We start from the raw sequence: 22358 nt of genomic DNA on the forward strand, positions 1-22358 counted from the left end.
GGAGCCCAGGAAAAAAAAATCTGTCACTACCTTCATTTCTTCCCCATATATTTGCCAGGAAATTGAGAGGGCTGGATGCCATGATCTTAGTTTTCTTAATGTTAAGTTTCAAGCCAACTTTTGCACTCTCCTTCTTCACCCACATTAAGAGGACTTTTAGTTCCTCTTCACTTTCTGCCATCCGAGTGGTATCATCTACATATCTGAGGTTGTTGATATTTCTCCCAGCAATATTAATTCCAACTTTTGATTCACCTAGCCCCGCCTTTCTCATTATGTGCTCTGCATATAAGTTAAATAGGCAGGGTGACAGTATACAGCCTTGCCGGACTCTTTTCCCAATTTTGAACCAAACAGTGGTTCCGTGTCCAGTTCTCACTGTTGTTTCTTGACCCGCATATAGGTTTCTCAAGAGACAAATAAGATGGTCTGGTACTCCCATCTCTTTAGGAATATGCCACAATTTGTTGTGATCCACACAATCAAAGGCTTTAGCATAGTCAATGAAGCAGAAATAGATGTTTTTCTGGAACTCCCTAGCTTTCTCCATGATCCAGCCTATGTTGGCAATTTGATCTCTAGTTCCTCTGCCTCTTCGAAATCCTGCCTGTACTAGCTTTACTAGCATGTGAAATGACTGCAATGGTGCGATAGTTTGAACATTCTTTGGCATTGCCTTTCTTTGGAATTGGAATGTAAACTGACCTTTTCCAATCCTGTGGCTACTGTTGTTTTCCAAAATTGCTGGCAAATTGAGTGTAGGACTTTTACTGCATTGTCTTTTAAGATTTTGAATAGCTCAGCTGGAATACTGTCTCGTCCACTAGCTTTGTTGTTGCTCAGATTTCCTAAGGCCCATTTGACTTCATATTCTAGGATGTCTGGCTGAAGATCAGTGACCACCCCATCGTGGTTATCAGGGATGTTAAGCTCGTTCTTGTATAGTTCTTTTGTGTAATTTTTCCACCTCTTCTTAATTTCTTCTGCCTCTGTTAGGTCCCTGCCATTTTGGTCCTTTATCATGCCCATCTTTGCATGAAACTTTCCCTTCATATCTCCAATTTTCTTGAAGAGATCTCTGGTCCTCCCTATTCTCTAGAATTCTGCATTCAACTGGGTGTATCTTTCTCTTTCTCCCTTGCGTTTGCTTCCCTTCTTTCCTCAGCTATTTGCAAAGCTTCATCAGACAACCATTTTGCTTTCTTGCATTTCTTTTTCTTTGAGATGGTTTTAGTTGCTACCTCTTGTATAATGTTGCGAACCTCTGTCCATAGTTCTTTAGGCACTCTATCTATCAGATATAATTCCTTAAATCTATTTGTCACCTCTACCGTATATTCATCAGGGATATGATTTAGTTCATACCTGAGTGGTCTAGTGCTTTTCCCTACTTTCTTCAATTTAAGTCTAAATTTTGCAACAAGAAGCTCATGAACTGAGCCACAGTCAGCTCCTGGTCTTGTTTTTACTGACTGTATCTTTACTGACTGTATCCATCTTTGGCTGCAGAGCACATAGTCCATCTGATTTCTGTGTTGACCGTCTGATGATGTCCATGTGTAGAGTCGTCTCTTGGGTTGTTGGAAAAGAGAGTTTGCTATGACCATCATATTATCTTGACAGAATTCTATCAGCCTGTGCCGTTTCATTTTGTATTCCAAGCCCAAACTTGCCTGTTATTCCAGTTATCTTTTGGCTTCCTACTTTAGCATTCCAATCCCCCATGATAAGGACATCATTTTTTGGTGTTAATTCTATAAGGTGCTGTAGGGCTTCATAGAACTGGTCAATTTCATCCTCTTCAGCACCAGTGACTGGAGCATAGACTTGGATTACTGTGATATTGAATGGTTTGCCTTGGATTCAAACTGAGATCATTCTGTCATTTTGGGGATTGAATCCCAGTATTGCTTTTCCTACTCTTTTATTGATTATGAAGGCTACTCCATTTCTTCTGAGGGATTCTTGCCCGCAATAGTACACCTGATGGTCATATGAATTAAATTCACCCATTCCTGTCCATTTTAGTTCGCTGATTCCTAAAATGTCGATGTTGTCTTGTCATCTCTTGTTTGACCATGTCCAGCTTGCCTTGATTCATGGATCTTACATTCCAGGTTCCTATGAAGAAAAAATCTTTACAGCATCAGACTTTCCTTTTACCACCAGATGCATCCATCTGGTGGTAAGCGTCCTTTTGGCTTTGAACCAGTCGCTTCACTCTTTCTGGCTCTACTAGTACTAGCCCTCTGCTCTTCCCCACTAGCATATTGGACACCTTCCGATCTGAGGGGCTCATCTTCCAGCGTCATATCTTTTTTCTTTTGGTACCGTCCATGGGGTTTACATGGCAAAGATACTGGAGTGGGTTGCCATTTCCTTCTCCAGTGGATCACATTTTGTCAGAACTCCCTGCTATGACCTGTCCGTCTTGGGTGTCCCTGCACGGAATATCTCATAGCTTCATTGAGCTACACAAGCCCTTTCGCCACGACAAGGTAGTAATACATGAAGGGGACAACTATTATACACTAAATTAAACTCCTACAACAGCAATTATCTATGCTAACAGTAAGAAAAATAAAGACAAAGTTGAAATATATGAAAGAAGAATTCTGATTCTGAGAATAAATCTGGGAAATAGTTGACATATAAACTGATAAAGGAAGAAAAAAGAAAACGATATCAAAAATTCAATGATGTACATTAGTGGATTTTTTTTACTGTTACTCTAATTTGTATAAAACATAAGATATTTTCCCAGAAAAAGAACTAATAAATATCTTGAACAAAATTTACCAAAATTTTCACAATCCCAAAGACAAATTATGAATAGTGTTATATCAATTATGGAGCTATAAAAACATTAAAACAGGGGAACATCAGGATCCAACAGATTATCAGATTTTACATAAATATTTTGAATATTTATATTCAATATATTTAAAATTCTGGAACATATGGATATGGTGAGAATTTTCTTATGGAATTAAGTTGATATATACCTCTCAAAGGGCTTGAATTATAGTTAATGACTAAACCATGTGATTAATTCTCAGAAGGGGATAAGACAAAGTTTGTCCCTTGTCTCTTTTGTTATTTATTTTGATTCTTCAAGTTTTGAATAGAGATATCAGGAAAGATGAGACAATGGGTTTAAAAATAAAATGAGACTCTTAAACTGAGTTTTTTTGAATGATCTCATTTTGATGGTACAGGTCTCTCTAAAACAGGGGTGTCAAACTTGATTTCATTGAGGGCCACATCAGGGTTGTGTTTGACCTCAGGGGAAGCATGGCTAGCTCGACATCACTTGTGTTGGGGGCACCTGTGATAAAGATTAATGTTTTATTGAAAACATTATTTTTTATTTCAGACAATACCTATAACTGATGACTGACATACTATTAAAGTGATAGCAAAAATATATTTCTATATTTATTTGGCAAAGCAAGAAATTGAGAATTAACATTAAATGATATTAAAGAAAGAGGGAAGGGTTAGGATTATAAAATTTGAAACTGTATTTTAAAGCTTGTTGTTTAGCTTGGATAAGAGACTGAGTGACTTTGAGAAATAGATTGAAAATTAGAAGGATATGACTTAAGATTTGTATGACATAATTATCTGTGATGAGATAAATCCTGCCCTTCTAGCAATTCAAAAACATGCAAATGCTAGTAGATAAATAGGTACAACTTTGGTGGAAAGGTAACAGCGTTCCGGCATCTCAGCATATAGTCCTGCTGGCCACATAAACATGGAAATGTCTTCGGACAACACTGGCTCCCTTGGCTAAGAAACAGAGATGAGTACCACCCTCTAGAGTCAGAAATGACTGGATAGGGGAAATCTTTACCTTTATGATAAATTCAAGGTGATTTTAAAAACCATTTTATTAGAGATCCCAGATTGAGAATGTGGGATAAGGCAAAACTGTCTCCTAAAATCCCTTTATGGTTGTCACCCTAAGAAGCATTTCTCAGAAGGAAAATAATAGTTAAACAAAAATGGTTAACCTATGCTGATTTGCTGAACTTTAACTTAACTTAAATTTAACTTAAAAATAAAATAAAACTTGTGAGTTAGATTTTACATGCCATATGTTTTCCTGCATTCAACTAATGGAAATGTTTAATTTGGATAAGAACAACTATGAATTTGAAAAGGGTAAAACTAAATTTTATGTGGAATTCTGGTCAAATTATGACCGTATTATTAAGATGTGTAAACTTATTGAAAATAAAAAATAATAGAGGATGAACAAATTAAAGACTGCATGATAAAATGGGCAAAATTTAGATAAAATATACATTGAACAAATGGGAGAAATATAGAAGAAAGGGATGAAATTTACATTGAATTATAATTTTAAAAAGGATTTTCATAAAATGATGTATCATTGGTATGTGGCACTAGATAAATTGTATAATGTATAAGAGAATTTCAAATATTTGTTGGAAATGTAATCAAACTTAATTCCTTAGCTGAGCATCTAGACTTATGACACTCAATATGAATGATGAGGGATGAATGCTATTCCAAAGGCAACCTCTTATCTGCAACACATTTTGACCTAGTCAGTCATTCAACTGAGCAAAATAGAATGGAAAAAATCCCTTGCAGTTTGTGAGGTACTCAAGCTGGTTGATAATGCATTTGTAGTGTCAGCAGCAAGTAAATTGTTCTGAGATACATCCACTGTCTCCTCCTTAGTTTAGACTACTCAACTAAGTCAAGTAAGATACATTGGCTGAGATGGGGCTTTGGTCTTACCTGATATGTTCCTTCTCGTTGGGTGGAGATAGCATCCAGGAATGGGTTGTCCTTGTCTGCTAGCTGATTGGACTGAGTCTGTCAGAGCTGTAAGGACATGCCTCCTTACCAATGGTCCCCAGCTTTTGGCGAAGGCAGTGTGACATATCGACATGTCTCACTGCTAATGGTATCCACCTCTGGACTCGGGACCAGACAGTCCCCAGGGTGGGACTGGATGTTATCTCCACCCAATGAGAAGGAGCGTATCAGGTAAGACCAACGCCCCTTCTCCTGAGTCCGGGGACTCCAGAGTCCCCTGATCAGGGTGGACCCTCTGGAGGACTCGCCTGCCAAAGGCTGCTTCAGCCAAAGTGAAGGAGTCCAACTTATAATGTTTAATGAAAGGGGATGGAGAGGACCATGTAGCTGCACGACAAACCTCCTCAAGAGAGGCCTGTGTAGCCCATGCCGCTGCTGTGGCTGCGCTACTTGTGGAATGGGCCGTCACCTGCCAAGGCAAAGGAAGAGCCTGTAGCTCATATGCCTTGGTGATGCACGCCCGTATCCACCGGCCCATGGTCGACTGAGTGACCTTGTTGCCCAGGGTAGAGGGCTGGAAGGACACAAAGAGGGACTCAGTCTTCCTGAACGAGGAAGTCCTCTTAATGTACATGCGGAGGGCCTTCCTCATGTCCAAAGTGTGCCACTTCTTCTCCAGGGCATGTACAGGACTCGGGCAGAACTCTGGCAGTATGAATTCCGGAGCCCAATGGAACCAGGAATTCACCTTGGGAACAAAGGAGATTTCTATCCGCAAGACTACCCTGTCAGGGTGGAAAATACAGAGGTCCTTCCAGACAGAAAGGGCCGCCAATTCTGAAATCCGTCTATCAATGTGATGGCTACCAGGAAGGCCACTTTGCAGGTTAGGAAATGCAGTGTGACCGATCTCAGTGGTTCGAAGAATCTGGGCAGTTGTGTGTTGTCATGAGTGGTGAACAGGTTCATGGCTGTCAGTCCGAAACAATCCATCAGCTCCTCAAATAATGTCGGGTGCAGGCGCCACTCTGAGTGGTTGACTGTGGTCCTGCTGAGCCAGTCCGCTCGCACATTTGTCACTCCTGAAATGTGCTCTGCCCTGAAGGACAAGTGTCTCTCCACTCAGAGGCCTAGTTGTTCGGCCTCTTGCATGAGGGATCTGGAATGGGTGCCTCCTTGGTGGTTTATATGGGTCTTGGTGGCCACATTGTCTGTCAGGATTAAGACGTGTCTATTCAACACCACGTTCTGGAACCGCCTGAGGGCCAGGTGAACTGCCCTGAGTTCCAGCCAGTTTATATTGTGGCCCAGGTCTGCCTGTGTCCACCACCCCTGAACCATCCTGGACTGGAGATGGGCCCCCCAACCAAAGAGGCTGGCATCGGTAGTAACAATCAGGCGGTTTGGTTCCTTGAACAGACTCCCTACTGAGAGTGCCTGGGAAGTCCACCACCGGAAGGAGCGGATCACTCCCGATGGAAACCTGACCTTGGCCGGTGAATTGCTCCCGCCTGACTGTTGGTAATGTAGGAGAAACCACTGTAGGGATCTGGCGTGCAGGCGTGCCCAAGGCACAATGGAAATGCATGAGACCATCTTGCCCAAGAGCTGGGAGATAAGGGCCAGGAGCACTGTACAATCCCTTCTGACTTGACTTGCCAAGTCCCTTAGGCTCATCTGTCGCTCCTGGGAGAGGTACACCTTGCACGACAGTGTCTATGAGTGCTCCTAGATGGAGCAAACTGTTTGTCGGTATCTACGGTTTGGCTCGTCTGTTTATTGAGAACTCGTGGTCCTGTAGCACCTGGATTGTGATCCGCAGGTCCTCTCTTACCTGGGCCGGAGGAGGACTGTATCAGGATATTGTACAGGTAACACTGGACACACACAGGAAGAACTCAGAGATGTCTGGCCAACGCCGCTAAATGCTTTGTGAACGTCCTGGGTGCCGACAATAAGCCGAAGGGCAGGGCTCTGTACTGTAGTGTCAGCCAGCGTAATGGAAGTGAAGAAATTGTTTGTGTGCCGGTAAGATGGGAGCGTGCAGGTAAGTTTCTGTCAGGTCTATTGACATGAGGAACTCGTCCTCTCTGACACTGTCCAGAATGGACTGGAGTGAATGCATCTTGAACCGCCTGTAGATTAGTAGACGATTCAGCCTTTTCAGGTCCAGAATTTCCCTCACACAGATACCACCACCACCCCGAAGTCTTTGGGATTACAAAGAGGATGGAATAGAATCCCATCCCCTGCTAGTCCTCTGGAACCGGCTGGATTGCATGAATATCCAACAGATGTTGAATAGCGGTTTCCATGAGGACCCTCTTCAATTTGTCACTTGAAATGGGCAATGAATGAAAAACCTCAGGGGTGTGGAGAGGAACTCTAGGAAGAGTTCCTCTCCTTCTTACCGTCTCCAGGATCCAGGCATCTGTGATGTACTCCCAACGCTTGGTAAATAGAGCCAGCTGGCCCCCATTGGGAGGATTGGCCCCGAAGTCACCTTGAGGTAGAAAGGAACGACCTCCTCCACCCCAAAAGGGCCGCTTGTGGTGGAACTGCTGCCTCTTCCCACCAGACCTGTCCTATTGTTCCTATCTAGGGAAGTGAGGCCTCTGTGGACGCGGAAATCCAGATCCGTTGTCCACCACTCAGAAGGATGAGCGGCAAAAATAAGGTAAGGGACGGTAATCCGTTCAACTGGAGAGGGATGGTGTTGTGGTCCATCATCAGTCTGCGGAGCTGGCAGCAGACTCGGACAGTGAAGAGGCTGGGGAGGATCATGGGCCAGTCCTGGAGTCTGGGGAAGGCTCGGACAAGGGCTCTGTGTCGGAGGCAGAGAAAGGGCCATCTGGGATGTATGTGCTGCCTCCGGAGCTTCCAAAGTCAGACCTCAGCGAGGCAGAGGAACAGGGGGAGCCTGTTCCCAGTGAGCGCATACGCAGAGCTGCCAGAAGGTAAGAACAGTTAAACCAAAAGGGACAACTCAGGAGTAGGGCTTGGAGATGATTGGCCCCTCCCATAAGACTTAAAAGAGGAGCAAAGGCATGTGGGCCTTTGCAGGAAGCAATGTTGTTAATTCTGTGCAGTTTAAAGTCTGAATCTCTGTTTGATTCTCGACTCCGTGTGGCTTTGTCAATTAGGTCTTTGGCAGCCTATCAAGGGAGATAAAGGTGGGTGATTATCAGCCTTAACCCAAAGGACTTTTTACAACTATTTGGGACTCATCTGTAAATGAACAGAATTCACAGCTGTTAAAATAAAACAGTTTTTTGGGACTACTTGTGTGTTTTACTGACTCAGGAAGCCTAGGTCAGAATAGATGGCAACGTTTTCCATTTGTCTCTTGACTCTACCAGAATAGGGTCCAAAGTGTCTCCAACAACCTGTCCCCTGTGAATGGGGCCGAGGCAAGCCTCCACTTATGTTTAGCATCCACCTGCCACTGGTGTACCACAGGAGCCGGCAGGTTGCCACAGATGAGGTGACTGCCCTGGATGCAAACCTTGCCGTGTTAAGCATGGCATCTGCGGAAAATTCCATAACTGTCATGACTTTATTGATGTCTTGGTGAGATCATGTCCCCAGTCAGAATCCTCTCCTGCAACTGCCGCAACCAGAGCAGGGAAGCCCTATTAAAAAAGGGAAGCAGCCATGGATGCTTTGACAGCGCAGGCAGCCACCTGATGGGCCTTTCTTAGTGACTACTCTGCCCTCGTCCTCAGCCCTGAGGGCATCCTCCGACTCACCGGCTAAGACCGAAGGAGTTGCTAATGCTGCCAATGGGGCATCTACCACTGGCACCTGAAGTGCCTTGGTGAGGTCAGGTCCCATATTGTAAAACCCCTTGTCCATATTACTGGAGTTGGGTTCTGCCCCTGGAGAGGCCCACTGCCTCTGTACCACATTGAGAAACAGCTTGGATGAGGGGATCACTTCAGCCTCTGTGGCTGGTTCGAAGGAGAGTGATTCCATAGGATCATCTGATTCTGAGGCTGGATCTGGGGTTGCTGGGTTATTTCCCAGGTGGGCCATATTTTTTGTTTTAAAAAGCAGTGACTTAAATAAAGAAGGGCAGAAGAGCCCTGTAAATGTTAGGTGATCTGGCATTAAGCGGTCATCTTCGGAAAATTCCAGGTCTTTTTGGATCTCTTCCTCAGAGAGTGATGATTGACTCTGCCTGGAAGGAGCTGGGGAGTGTGGTCCCTGGGGGGGGCAGAAATTCCCCTGAAAAATGGCCCGTTTTATGTTGCCCTAGGTACATGGGAAATTCCAATTGCACTGAAGCAGCCCTCTGGCTTTGCTGTAAGCCAGCTGCTATTCCCTGCCTGATTGCCTCAGAAATTATGGCCCCCATACTGGAGGGTAATTGAGGCTCTTGGCTTCCCCCTGGACTGCCACCGTGGGGGTGAAGGTTGCCTCTACAGAATACATTAAGAGGCTAACCTCAAATAATTTTTTTCCTGAAATCCCATTTTTGTCAACAGTCTAAGATTCATTTTCTGCCTGTGGGACTTTCAAATAGCTTGTCCTAGGGGAGTTCTATGAAATGAGATCAGCCTTTGCATCTTAGAAGAATGCATAACCCAACTTCTCATATTCCTTTCAGCTAACATTTCTCCAAGAGCAAAAGATACCAGACTTCCAGCATAAGAAACGAATTGTTGCTTCAATATAGTTTCTCTAATAGCAAGAAACTCTTTGGCTTGTTTCTCTACAAATCAATTCTAAATGACTGACTGCTGTTGGAGGGCAGAGGACAAAATCAAGCTTACATTACTCCAAAATGGGGTACCACAAAGCTGTTTTCTCCCATTTCTCTCTTCCAGTTAAACCCAATGAAAGAAAGCAACAGTTAGTTCAGGATGAGGTATTATTAGGTGCAGATGTCACCCAGCTGTATATCTCTGCCCAGGGCTAAGCAGGAGATGCAGTGTACATACAAACCAATCAAGACGGAACAGCTATTGTTTCAGAGGTTAAATAATTCTACAGTGACTAACTTTAGCTCTAACAATCCTTAAATCCAAGAGAACTTTGCAGAGCTTCACTCAATGCACAAATTATATCCTATTCTGGAACAGGATGTACCAGTCACTAATATCTTTATCCATCTGTACTTGGATTATCACAATATCCAGAAACTTCAGCTGGCACAAAATGTGACCACTTGTGCGCTCACCAGACAATTGTGGAACTGTCACCTAATTTCATTGCTGCAGGAACTGAACTGTTTACCAAGTTTTTTCCCCAAGTGCAATTCAAAGTGCTAGACATTACTTACAATTCTTACATGGCTTGGAGAAGAAGTCAAGATCTGTCTCTGCAGTCACCAGGTAGCTGCAGGAAGGCCAGGAGAAAAAGCACTTTATTGTACTTGCGCAGCACTTGCCCCTCACCTGGAGCAGAGTGAGGAGTTGAAGTGACAGTTTGAGGACATCAAATAAGGTTACATTGGTTTGGCCCTCCACAACAGTCCTAGTTTCTCACATGGCCCCTTGGAAAAATTAATTGCCCACCCCGACCTATTACCACACAATTAAAAGATTTTGTTTGGTCTGGAAGGGTTTTTTTATTCAAATACCACAAAATAATTTCACCATTTAAGTATTTCAACATTTCACTTATTAACATAGTAGTTTAACATATATAACCTTCCAATCAAAATACATAAAACAATTCCAACATTTAATTATTTCTCCACCATTCATATACATACCGTACCTTTTTTGTAAACCATTCTCTTCCATTTTAGTAGCATTCTATACCAAAATTTAAAGACATTTTATTTCGGTTTTACAACTAGATTGTCATTATTTGTGCACTTAAATCTACACTTTCCAATGCATTTTTTAAGTACATAAGAGATACAATTCTAATTGTACCACTAATCATATATTCATATCACTATTTTGTATTCTGCAGTTCTTTCATACTTGACTGAATTTGAAAGATGGATTCCCATCCTAACAAAAGTCTTCCCTTCCTCACATACCTACATCAAACTTTTTTTCCCAAATAAGACACAATCCCCTAACATATAAACTGAGCTCACATAGTTAAAATTATGGTCCATAAATCTCAATCTATGAGTTTACACAACATGGATTAATATAGTATTTATTCAAGATTCTGATTATTATATTTAAAGCCCTATATAGTACAAAGTCAGGGTACTTGCATGACTCTGAGGGGTATATGCTTGTCCTATTAAGGTTAGATAAGGTGGTAATTATGATGAGCTACCTAGAATCATCATATAAAATAGGTGGTCATATAAGTTCTGTAAATAAAAAGAAATATATGAATGCAATGTTACAGTCCCCACCAACAACCTAAAGCCTAACTGGTATTTCACTGTTGCTTCTTCAAGTTACTTGTTCAATAAGACTTACAGTAATAAACACAGGCAATCAAAATGCTGTTTCAAGTATGACACACCTTCTTCTCACTCATCATGTTCTCATTGTAGCACATGCATCCACACTGATCAAAGTGATTTGCTATAACTTCTATTCTACCAAATTTTAATCTATAAAAGAAAACAACTTTCAATAAACATATATTAACCTTAAAACTCCTTTCTTAAAAGTGGCCCCCAGATCTGATTAAGGATTTGGTTCACTATCTTGAATTATAACGGGACCCATATGTAATATTCCACACACAAAACTAAGACCTTCTTGGTTCTATAATGATTCCCCAGTTCAAAGAACAGTGGGACTCAATGATTCAGGCAAAAAAGCAAAAAGAAAAGTAGAATTCTTTACATCAGTTGTGGTATCTATATAGTGAGAGAGTTAAAGAGCAACATGTGATCTTTCTCATCCACAAATAGAAACCAGAAAGGTCTCTCCTGCTATTTCGTTGTATAAGAACTTTTCCTTATTATAAGAAAGCCCTTCTAAAAAAATATCTTTTCTCTGTTTTAAGGCTGGGGCCTTTTGACTCCTGAATTGCTATTCAGTCACGGCTAAAAATGTCAGTTTCTTCTCATTAGCCCTTTCTCTGCAGGAACCAAGCTATCTACGGTATAAAAGCTGACTAGTTAGAAATACACCATAGTATGCAGATGGCTTTTTACCAGATGCAATCTTCTTTTCACGTTTCACTCAGATGTCAAGTATTACAAAGTCCCATCCACTTTAGGTCTTAAAAATTGTTGCTCAGTCTCATTTATTTGAATTTGCTATAGAACATTTGTTACAGATAGAGATCCTATAAACCTTACAGCTCTGCCAAGGAACATTTATGATTTATCTTCTGAAAATGAAATATACTTATCTGACAAAATTAACTATGTTGGACAACCATAAATGACAGTCACTTTGATGTACTGATTAAGTTGCTGGTCTAGAAACCAAGAAACTGTCAACTATAATTCTAGGTCTGCCTTAAGCATGAGAGCCAGCTGGACAACACTGGATCAGTCACTATCTCTCAGTCCATCCCAACTCATACGGTGATTGTTGTACGGAAAATAGGAGGCAGAAATATTAGATAGGTTCACTTCCTTGAGTTATATAAAAAAAGGGGGATAAAAATTATCATTAATGGTAGTATTTAGTATCTTTATTAAAACAGGAAGCATTTAGAAATCAATATTACATCAACCAGGCTACTGGCCTATATATTGTCTAAACCAGGCATATCCAATCTGCAACCCATAGGCCAAATAAGGCCCTAGATAGTTAATAAAATGCCTCACAAGATAATAAAAAATATAAAAAATAAAGGTTGTTATATAATGTACATTAACTATGTTACACATTTTATACGTGGCCTGGGGTTGTGGCTTCCCTATAGCCTTGTGACTTTGCACCATGCTACTGGCTGCATATTCATGCTGAGCTGCACCCAGGGTTTCGTGCAATTCCAGAACCAAGGTATGCCAAGAAACACCTCAGCCACTTTGTAGCAAGCAATCCCAGTGTGTGTAAATGTGGGGCTTGGAGGTACCTAAACAACATGGTTTAGGAACAGATATCCCAATCTCAATTATGGGTGTAAATCAAGAACTACTTGCATAATCCAAAAAAAGCAGTGAATATAAATGAGTTCTCTAGATTTTCAAACATGGGTCCTTTCAATACATTTGGTCCTCGATTTACAATCATAATCGGGATCAGAATTTTCCCTCAGCAAGGGAAAATTTCCCTAAGCAAAGCAGTTGAGTCACACTTGATTTTACGACTTTTGTCATGGATGTTAAGCAAATCAGATATTTAGTGAATCATGCTGTTGTTAAGAGAACTCAGCTTTCACCACTGACTTTAATTGTTGCAAATCAGTTAAGTAGGTAGCAAATGGAAATCATATGACTCCAGGACACTGCAACCATAAAAAACATTTGCTGGTTGCCAAGCGCCCACATTTTTATTATGTGACCACGGCAATGCTAGAACAATTTAAGTGCAAGGACTAGTCATAAATCAATTTTTTTCAGTGCTGTTGTAACTTCTAACAATCACTAAACAAAAGGTTGTAAGTCAAAGATTTTTCCTTTTTAGAAATGGAAAACTGAACCTGAGATTAAATTTGAGATTGTTATGAGCAGATCATAGCTTTGCTACTGAGCCATGACAGTCCCCGCCAAAAAAAATCATTAAAAATGAAGGAATAGGAAAGCACTTAAATTATGCACAACAATGTATTTAAATCCTATTCTATGGTTCACAGCTGCTAATAACAATTTTCCCCTAAGAGTTAATAAATCCGTTTTCTAAATGTTCACATATCATTTGAAATGGCAGGTGTGGAAAAGCCCAGTCTGCAATCTGTAAAAGAATTATGATGAAATAAATGTAGAGAGGCAGTGCAAATTTATTTAAAAGTAAGTGCCACTATGGCTTCAAAATAACAGCTTGATCCAAAAAATATCTTCAGCAAGAGCAAGCTATACTGAAATGAAGTGATATCTAATTTTCCCACTAATATAAGTCACCTAGTATTCAGATACATTTTAACACGAACATGGGTCTCCTATAAACTAGAACGAAAACTTGGTAATATATTTATTTACTGTCACTTAATTACTCCATTAAGGGGACATGGTGGCTCAGTGGCCAAGACCCTGAGTTTGTCAATCAAAAGGTCGGCAGTTCAGCAGTTCGAATCCCCAGTGCTGCGTAACGGGGTGAGCTTCTGTTACTTGTCCCAGCTTCTGCCAACCTAGCAGTTCGAAAGCACATAAAAAATGCAAGTAGAAAAATAGGGACCACCTTTGGTGGGAAGGTAACAGCGTTCTGTGCGCCTTTGGTGTTTAGTCATGCCGGTCACATGACCACAGAGACATCTTTGCATAGCGTTGGCTCTTCGGCTCTGAAACAGAGATGAGCACCACCCCCTAGAGTCTGGAACGACTAATACATATGTGCAAGAGGAAACTTTACCTTTACCTTTAATTATTCCATTAACCAACCATTAATTAAATATTATTTTCCAGAGGTATATTTTTCATACCTTTCACTTTACAAAGAAAATGTTTGTTCTTCAAAATAGAAGGATTTTTCAATTTCTCAGTAATTAAAAAATAGTATAGCAAAGTCTTAAATGTAGTATCACCTTATATGGATTTCTGAGCAACTGCAGCTTAACTGTAACCACTTTCTCCAAATTAGGATACATTTTCAATCTAGTCTAGTCTAGTCTAGTCTAGAGCCAGGGTGGATAAAAATTGATGCTTTTTTTAAAAAAAGCAAAAAAATCAGATTTTTAAAATTTAAATCGGATTTTCTTATTTAAATTGGATTTTTTTATTTTTATCTAATTTATTTTAATAAAGTGCTTCTGGAGTAAAAACCTATCTAAATATAGTTTTCTATTTAAGATACATTAATAATTTAGTTTATTCAGTATGAAATGGAGCTTAGTTATGTAGCATGAGGCTGTATATTCTGCAATATTGGGACTGTTGGTGAGTCAACAGCGGGTCAGAGGAGGACCCACTGCGGGACAGAGTTGACAGTTGCTCTTTAAAAATTATGATTTAAATCAAGTTGATTTAAATCAAGTTTATGAAATCATAAACTTGATTTAAGTCAAATCTACCGTCTAGAGCAGTGATCCCCAACCCCCGGTCCGCGGACCGGTGCCGGGCCGTGGAGTACCTGGCACCGGGCCGCGCAGCGGCCGGGGGACATGAACGCTGCAGCGCAAAGGCTCCTGGGCCGTGCGCAAAAGCTCCTGGGCCGTGCGCAAAGGCTCCAGGGAAGAGAGCCCCGCGCAGGTACGCACGTGTGGCCCAAAGCCCCCACCCCTGCGCGCGCTCAGCGGGCCACGGTAAAATTATCAAAGGCTGATTGGTCCGCGGCGATAAAAAGGTTGGGGACCACTGGTCTAGAGCATAGCATAGCATATAGTACAGCATCGCATCGCATCACACTATATACCCACATCTCTCCCCTCCAAACCCGTTTTTAATTTGTTTTAATGTTTATAATTCTAATCTGTTTTTATATTTATAACTGTTATAAATTATAACAATTTTAATTTTTTTATCTTGCTGTAAACCGCTCAAAGTCACTTAGAACTGTGAGATGGGCGACAAATTTCATATAAATACACAGCATTACCAGCGTTCAGATCACTTGTGGAATATAAAGCAAGCATTTTTGCAGTTATAATGAATAGACATTAATTTAACTGAAAAAAGGGACTTTTATATGTTAAATTCAAAATGTGAGCTGTATGTTATGTAGTGGTGGGAGAACAGGGGGAATCAAATTCAAACTGTACTCAGATATCAAACTCTCTAGATGACTGTAATATACATCTGGAAAATTGTTGTATACTATTCTGCTTTTAGAATTGGTGAAGCCTCATAAACACAATCGTGAATTCTCTGAACAACATGAAATATAATTTCATTAAGTGTTTATTGTAAGATAACCTGTGATTCATTATACTGTATGTTATACTGATCAAACCTTCATTGGCTCCTGCAATACATATGCTTTAAGCAACTAAGAATTATAGTACCTCAGGGCAAAAGTAGAGAACCTGTGAACTTGCTCTCCTATCTGTGCCTATCAATCAGTGTTGCAGCAAAGCAAGGCAAAATTATACCAACATATTTGGGAAAAGGAAAGGGAGCTTGCATTAGCATTCTTTGTCCTAAAAATAGAACTATTCCATGCAACGTTTATGATGGATTTGCCAGAAAGACAAATTCATATGTACTTTGTTCTACAAGACAGAAAAGATAGAAAACACTACCAGAATGATTGTCATGGATGATCACCATACACTAATTGCAAAGATTCCATAGAAATTTGCAGAAGTAAAAAGCAGTGAAGGAAAAATGGTTGAGGACAGAATGGCAACAACAAATTACAGTTGTCCTCAACTTACAACCATATTTGGGACCAGAATTTCCATTGCTAAGCAAGGTGGTTGTGAACTTTGCTTAGTCGCTCCCGATTTTATGACCTTTTTGCTCCAATTGTTAAATGAACCACTGTAGCTGTTAAATGAAACTTGCAACGGAAAAATATAGCCCAGTAGCCTTTTGAAAAGGCGCCTTTGAGGCAACCATGACCTGCATGACTGAGAATCTGCATAGACACTTAGCCAGACACTTTGGGATGAACATCCTTCGAATGATGTGGGAGTATGAATGGGTTTCCAGAAAACTTGCACTGCAAAGAAATATAATCCTTCCTCCCCCTCCTCCCATCATGTCAGAACTAATCCTTCCATTCCCCCCCTCCTCATCCAGTCAGAACTGATGAAGTTTCTTGGATGAAAAGTGAAATTTCTTCTTCCTGAAGGGGGAACAAAACATAGTCCAGTTGTCTTTTGAGACAACCATGACCTGGATGACTGTGAATCTCCATTATCATTTGCAGTTGTTAAGCAAATCCAATTTCCAATCTGGGTTAGTCATCAGGACCAGAGGTTTAATATTCCAAGCTTTCGGGCTCATGCTGGAGCCCATTCTCAGAAAATCTTTTTATACCAGAATGTAGGCATTCTGATGGAGAGACATTCCCTGAGGATGGACTCAAGCACGAGTCCAAAAGTTTGGAAGACTAAACCTCTGGTCCTGGTGACAGACCCAGAATGGATCCTGGAACACGTATATTTGTTTTCATTCATAAAATCCAACCTCCCCCACTGAATTTGCTCAGAAGCCAGCTGGGAAGATTTCAAATGGCCATCACATACCCTGGACACTACAATCATCATAAATACATGCTAGTTGCCAAACAACCAAATTTTGATCATGTAACCATGGGGATACTGCAATGGTTGTAATCATGTGACCACAGGCACAACTTTGAGAACCAGCCGCCTTGTTCAATGCCATTATGACTTTCAATGGTTCCTGAATGAATGGTCATTAACTAAGGAGTACCTGTAATCCATAAGAAGCAGTATCTTCAGACCAAAATAACAGAGATTAACTGAATATTTATTTACTTCCCATCATTGGGAATTTCTATTTATGCATAACTATTTTTTTAATTTAAATGCAGTAGCCCAATTAATATAACATTAAACAATCCATACTTTATAAATTCCAATGAACAAATTCATATAGCACACCTAAGACTCAATCATACAAATTATACTATGATTTTGTGCAAAACATGAACTCATACTGTACTAATTTTAATCTATCCATCCCTCTCTCTGTCTTTCTCTTTCATCTAGGAACTTCTCTGCTTTTCTTATGGAAAACCTTAAATTATATTCTCCTATAAATACTATGTTTATCATAACTGTGTATACTGAGCTTGAGTATCATTATGGACCTTGTACAAAAACTTACTTTTCATAAAATAACAATTCTTTTGTATAAAAAAATCTTATATCCCAAGCCAGAGTACACTGAAACAGAGAATACAATGTGAAATCAAAACATATTTATGGAACTTAATTTTCAACAACTTAACATTTGAGGCTAAAGGCAACTTAAGGTCCTTCAAATATATTAGATAAGCTACAAACCACAGAAAGCCTGAATGCTGATAATGCATATAGGCATCACATTTCAAAACATCTGGAAGGAATGTTGCTGTTTTCTTTTAACTTTTGGCCCAAAATTACGTTCATGTAAATCATTTACATATAGAAATCTACAGGGGGAAAAAAGATTTAGGAAAATATTTTTTTAACCTTATACTTTTCCCTCCCTACACAGGTAGACTTCATATACTGACTGCCTTGTGCAACAACTGTTCAAAGTTATGGGAAAAAACCCTCTGGGATCAAGGCATATTACATATAAATTCAATAGAAATCTAAGACTTGTCTGCAAAAGTTTAAAGGTTAATATTACATAGACTTGTTTATACACACATTTCATTTAACTACCAGTTTCATGCTATTGTTTTGTTATATGGTCAAATCTCTTTTCTCTCTTTACCACTCCCACTTTCTGCTGGTTACTTTCTCAGCCTGAATTACTTCTGCTTTCAGAATTTCCTGGGTACAAAAGTCACTGCTGAGAATTTTGGGAATTGAAAACTGCATACTTGGATGAGGCTGGAAAAAGTGAAATGGCCAACAAAATAAGTGACTGGGTTATTGATACATATAAAACTGTAAGAATTGCAAATCTAAATTGTATATTAAAATAATGTATTTTAAAACGGTAACATTGGAATAATTATAAAAGGAATATATTGTACAATGACTGACCTTCATTGCTGTATCTCTAGTTCAGAAAGTGAGGAGAAAAAAAGTGGAATCCACTATTAGTGAAAGTGTAATACATTCAATGAAACCAAAGTGAAACTTTTTGGCACAACTCAAGAAAAACTTAAAATCATTCCAATTCATATGCAATTTTTTTAAAAAATGAATATATTTCAATTGGCATTATAATGATTTTTGCATCTTCAAGACAAATAATTAGTAACCACCATAAATCTTTCTTAGCCACCTCTATTGATATCAAAAGAATACTGATATTAAGCCTGAAAGTGGTTTTGCAACTTTCTTAAATGTGTATTGACTGTCCAGGTATGCAGTCCTACAATTCCTGGTTGTCCCAACCTTAAATAACTAGTTCAAAATCAGCTGAGCACAATATTACAAACAATTCAAAAACTTCAGCTCAATACTATATGTTGCTACCACACTTTTAGAAAGATGTAAAATCAGTAATATATATCCTTGGACTTCCCAGTCCTTGCTGCATGTCAACTCCCATCATCCCTGGCTATAAACTACTATATATTTTTTGTAGTTTAAAAATACAGGTGACTTACAACTTTTTGTTCAGTGACCGTTCAGTTACAATGGCACTGAAAAAAGTGACTAGTGACTATTTTTCATACTTACAACTATTGCAGCACTGGCCATGACCATCTGATCAAAATTCAGATGCTTGGCAACTGGCATGTATTTATGACAGGTGTGATTTACTAATACAGTATGTATATGTATGTGTGTGTGAGAGAGAATCTTTAATGCTTAAAGCAGTTTGCAATTAAGTAATTTGAATAATTGCCTGCATCTAAGGGATTCTGTCTGGACCTTAAAAATAATTTCAAAGAACCTTCTCTTTTAATACCCCGTTTTCCCCAAAATAAGAAATCCCCTGATAATAATCCCAATCAGGTTTTTGAGCGCATGGCAATAAGGCCAAGCGTTTATTTCAGGCTTCAAAAAAATATAAAACAGGGTCTTATTTTCGGGGAAACACAGTAGTGGCTCCTTTATTCCTAGAATATTTTCCCTGGGCATAGAATTATTTTCCCAAGGATCTATAATAAACCCATTCTTTACAGGACAATTTTAAACTGAGCACCAAAGCTTGTTTGCTTTATTTAGAATTTTCCTAAAAGGTTTTATGCTAACAGCTAATGATCCTATCAACTTTTCAAATTTTTATAGCTATTTTAATGTTTTAATGTTTTTAAAATTACCAGATGTAAGCCACCATATGAGGACTTTGTTATCACAAATAGGATATTTTAACAAGCACATAATAGTATAATCCTATGCCTGCCTATTTACAAATTAGTCTTATTAATCAAAATCTCCAATGCTACTGATAGCATTTAAATAAGTTATATTTTAAATTATCGATAAATCCTAAGAAAATAACTAAGTCAATCATATTGAGTTCAATTATTTATTTTCCTAAGACAGTGGTGCAACACTAAATATGTTTTTCAAACATATTATCCATCCATAATATAAATTATCCATCCTGTATTCTTGAAAAAGTCATCACACCATAACATGAAAAGTTAGAATTTATTATTCCAAAGTAAAAAGCTATTCTTCCAAGAAAATTAAGTCAACCTGAACAAAATTATTCATTATTATGTAAACAATTTGCATTTTATTACTATTTAGGGACATAGTATTTGTTTTAATAGCTTAGTTACATGACTTTAATGGAACAAGAAATGTATTAATTATTACGCTTTTCAGTGTAATCTCACTAATTGCTACTCATAATAATACTGTCACAAGCAATGTGTTTTTCAAACATACTGAGCTATTAGCAGTATTTAACAATTTAGTCTTTGGAAAAAAAATCACATCAATTACATCAATTCTTTTTTTGTCAAAACTCTGGAAATCTTAGCCAGTTGATGTGATTACTTGAGGGAAATAACTTCACTATCTTCTAAGCTCATAAACTACAATAAAGGTAATCGAAAAATTGCTTATCAAAATAATTTCAGACAATATCAATATATTTATCTACCAATAATGTATCCGATTAAAGTATGAATAAGAAATCTCTGACACGTTTCTTGAATCATAATTCCAGTTTAATCTCAGCCAAGGGCCATGCTGTTAATGTGAAAGTCTGTCTTGTGTACACACTAGCATTTTTTTAAAAAAAGTTTGTTTAGAGTATATATCAAAGACCTCGAAAACAAAGTTTCTTCAATCAGCTTCTCACCTCATCAGCTTTTCCAAGTCTTGTGCAATATTAAAAATGGTATCCTGTAGTTATCACTGAAGTTAAGGGAGAGAATTGTTTTTCTTCCTATAACTTGTACTGCTGCTGCTGATAGGATTCATTTATTGCTTGCTATCTCATCATCACTCATTTACTCTCTTTGCTATGGTGTCTGTAGGAGAATCTAAGAACATTCTTAAGTCAAAAAGAGCCACAGTCTATACCTATGAAAGCCCTAAGCAAAAAGTTCAGACACTTTTTGTCATGGCCACTGAGCAAGCACTCATTTCTCAAAACATTCAGGAACTCTTAACTTTGCTAGGAGTAACCCCACTGCCTACTACAGTGATTTGTCCCTGAAAGCTTTTAAAAAACTAATACCTCCAACCTTTCCCCTAGACCTTAGGAGACCATAGGGGAGCTTTTACTTCCAAAGTCAAAACCTCAATCTTAACATTTTAGGTAACTCGTCAAATTCCATCAGCCAGGCCCCCCCTCCGCCCCCAAAAAAGGGTCACCGCCACCCCCGAATGGCCTCCCGCTTTCCGCCTTTTCTCCGGCACGGTGATGCTTTCACGTTCCTGGCAATAAGAAATGGAGCCGCCGGTTTATTTGGTCGCCCCCGAGTACCCCACTATTTGGTAACCCCTCCTTCCCGAGTCCTCCTTCCCGCCACCGCTACATAAGGCGGGGAGGGAGCGAAGATGGCACGGGAGTCCCTTTCGCTCAGCGCCGCCGCCCGGCCAAGACGAAGCAAGAAATGAATACTCGGGCGAAGGCAGGCCCTGCATGGGGGCGGGCACACAGCGGCGGGCTCCCGGCCCAGAAGAGGTGCCGCCAGGGCCAGCGAGGAGAGGCAGCCCGTGGGGCCGCCGCCCTTCCATTGTCGCCCGGGTCCACGGGGAAGTAAAAGGGCAGGGCCAGGGAGGGAACGGAGCTGCCGAGGAGCGGTCTCCTCAGGCGAGAGACGCCCGGCCGACCGTTCCCTCCCTCCACCTCTGACTCCCGCCCGCTGGCCCGGCTCGAGTGTGTGAACAAGGGAGTGAGCGAGCGAGCGAGCGAGAGAGGGCCCGCTGCCCCCGCCCCTCACGCCTCCATCTTGGATCTCAGCCTCGGAGCCCTCCCCCTCCCTCCGCCCGCGCTAACTCTTTTACCTCAGCTGAGGCAGCGCCCCCGGGAATCCTACGGTGCCACGGGAGATGGGTCCAGGCGGGCCGGGGCCAAGCCGGGCCGGAACGAACAGGCGGTGGTGCTGGGGGCCGCACCTCAGTAGAGCTGCAATCCTAAACCGCCATCTGGCGGCATTTCCTACCCGCCAATGGCGCAGCCGCCGCCACCGCCAACCAAACCCAGCGCGCCTCCTGCCGACCGCGTCCAAATATTACATACCGGAGCCCCGCCCGTCACTAAAGGCGCCCAAAACAGCTTTCGCGCGAAAATAGACGCGCAAGCGCAATTCTTTTCTGTCCCCAAGCACTCACCGTACACTTTTTTTCTGCGCGCGCAACAACTCGACCTCTGGACGGAAGTGGTTTACGTGACACTTCCGTTTTTCCAGGGGTAGCTTTTTGTTTCGCCATTTTTGTTGTTGTTGTTGACTTTTGGGTAAATGACGCGCGAGTGAAAGCTTTCCCTTGTAATTTTTATGCTACGTTGTCGTTCACTAGGTCAACCGCAGAGGGAGCTA

The 22358-nt window shown here is 40.4% G+C and overlaps 1 protein-coding gene across 8 annotated transcripts in view; it reads right to left on the reverse strand.

The window, feature by feature from the left end:
* Positions 1–22030, reverse strand: part of STAG1 (STAG1 cohesin complex component) — a 209895-nt gene extending 187865 nt beyond the window's left edge. For 2 of the 8 annotated variants that reach the window (XM_070946338.1, XM_070946331.1), the window contains exons 1-3: positions 21826–22030; positions 20311–20402; positions 18445–18460 (exon numbers count right to left, since the gene is read on the reverse strand). The gene's annotated coding sequence lies outside the window, so the exon portion shown is untranslated. Of the gene's footprint in view, positions 1–10081; positions 10138–17572; positions 17631–18444; positions 18461–20310; positions 20403–21825 lie in introns of those variants that run through there. The other 6 variants (XM_070946334.1, XM_070946335.1, XM_070946336.1 and 3 more) reach the window with 6 other exon arrangements.
* Between the last annotated feature and the right edge of the window lie 328 nt (positions 22031–22358).

Source organism: Pituophis catenifer, unplaced genomic scaffold, assembly GCF_029215685.1.
Source record: "Pituophis catenifer annectens isolate HBS135680 unplaced genomic scaffold, rPitCat1.0.hap2 SCAF_6, whole genome shotgun sequence".
Lineage (NCBI taxonomy): Eukaryota > Metazoa > Chordata > Lepidosauria > Squamata > Colubridae > Pituophis > Pituophis catenifer.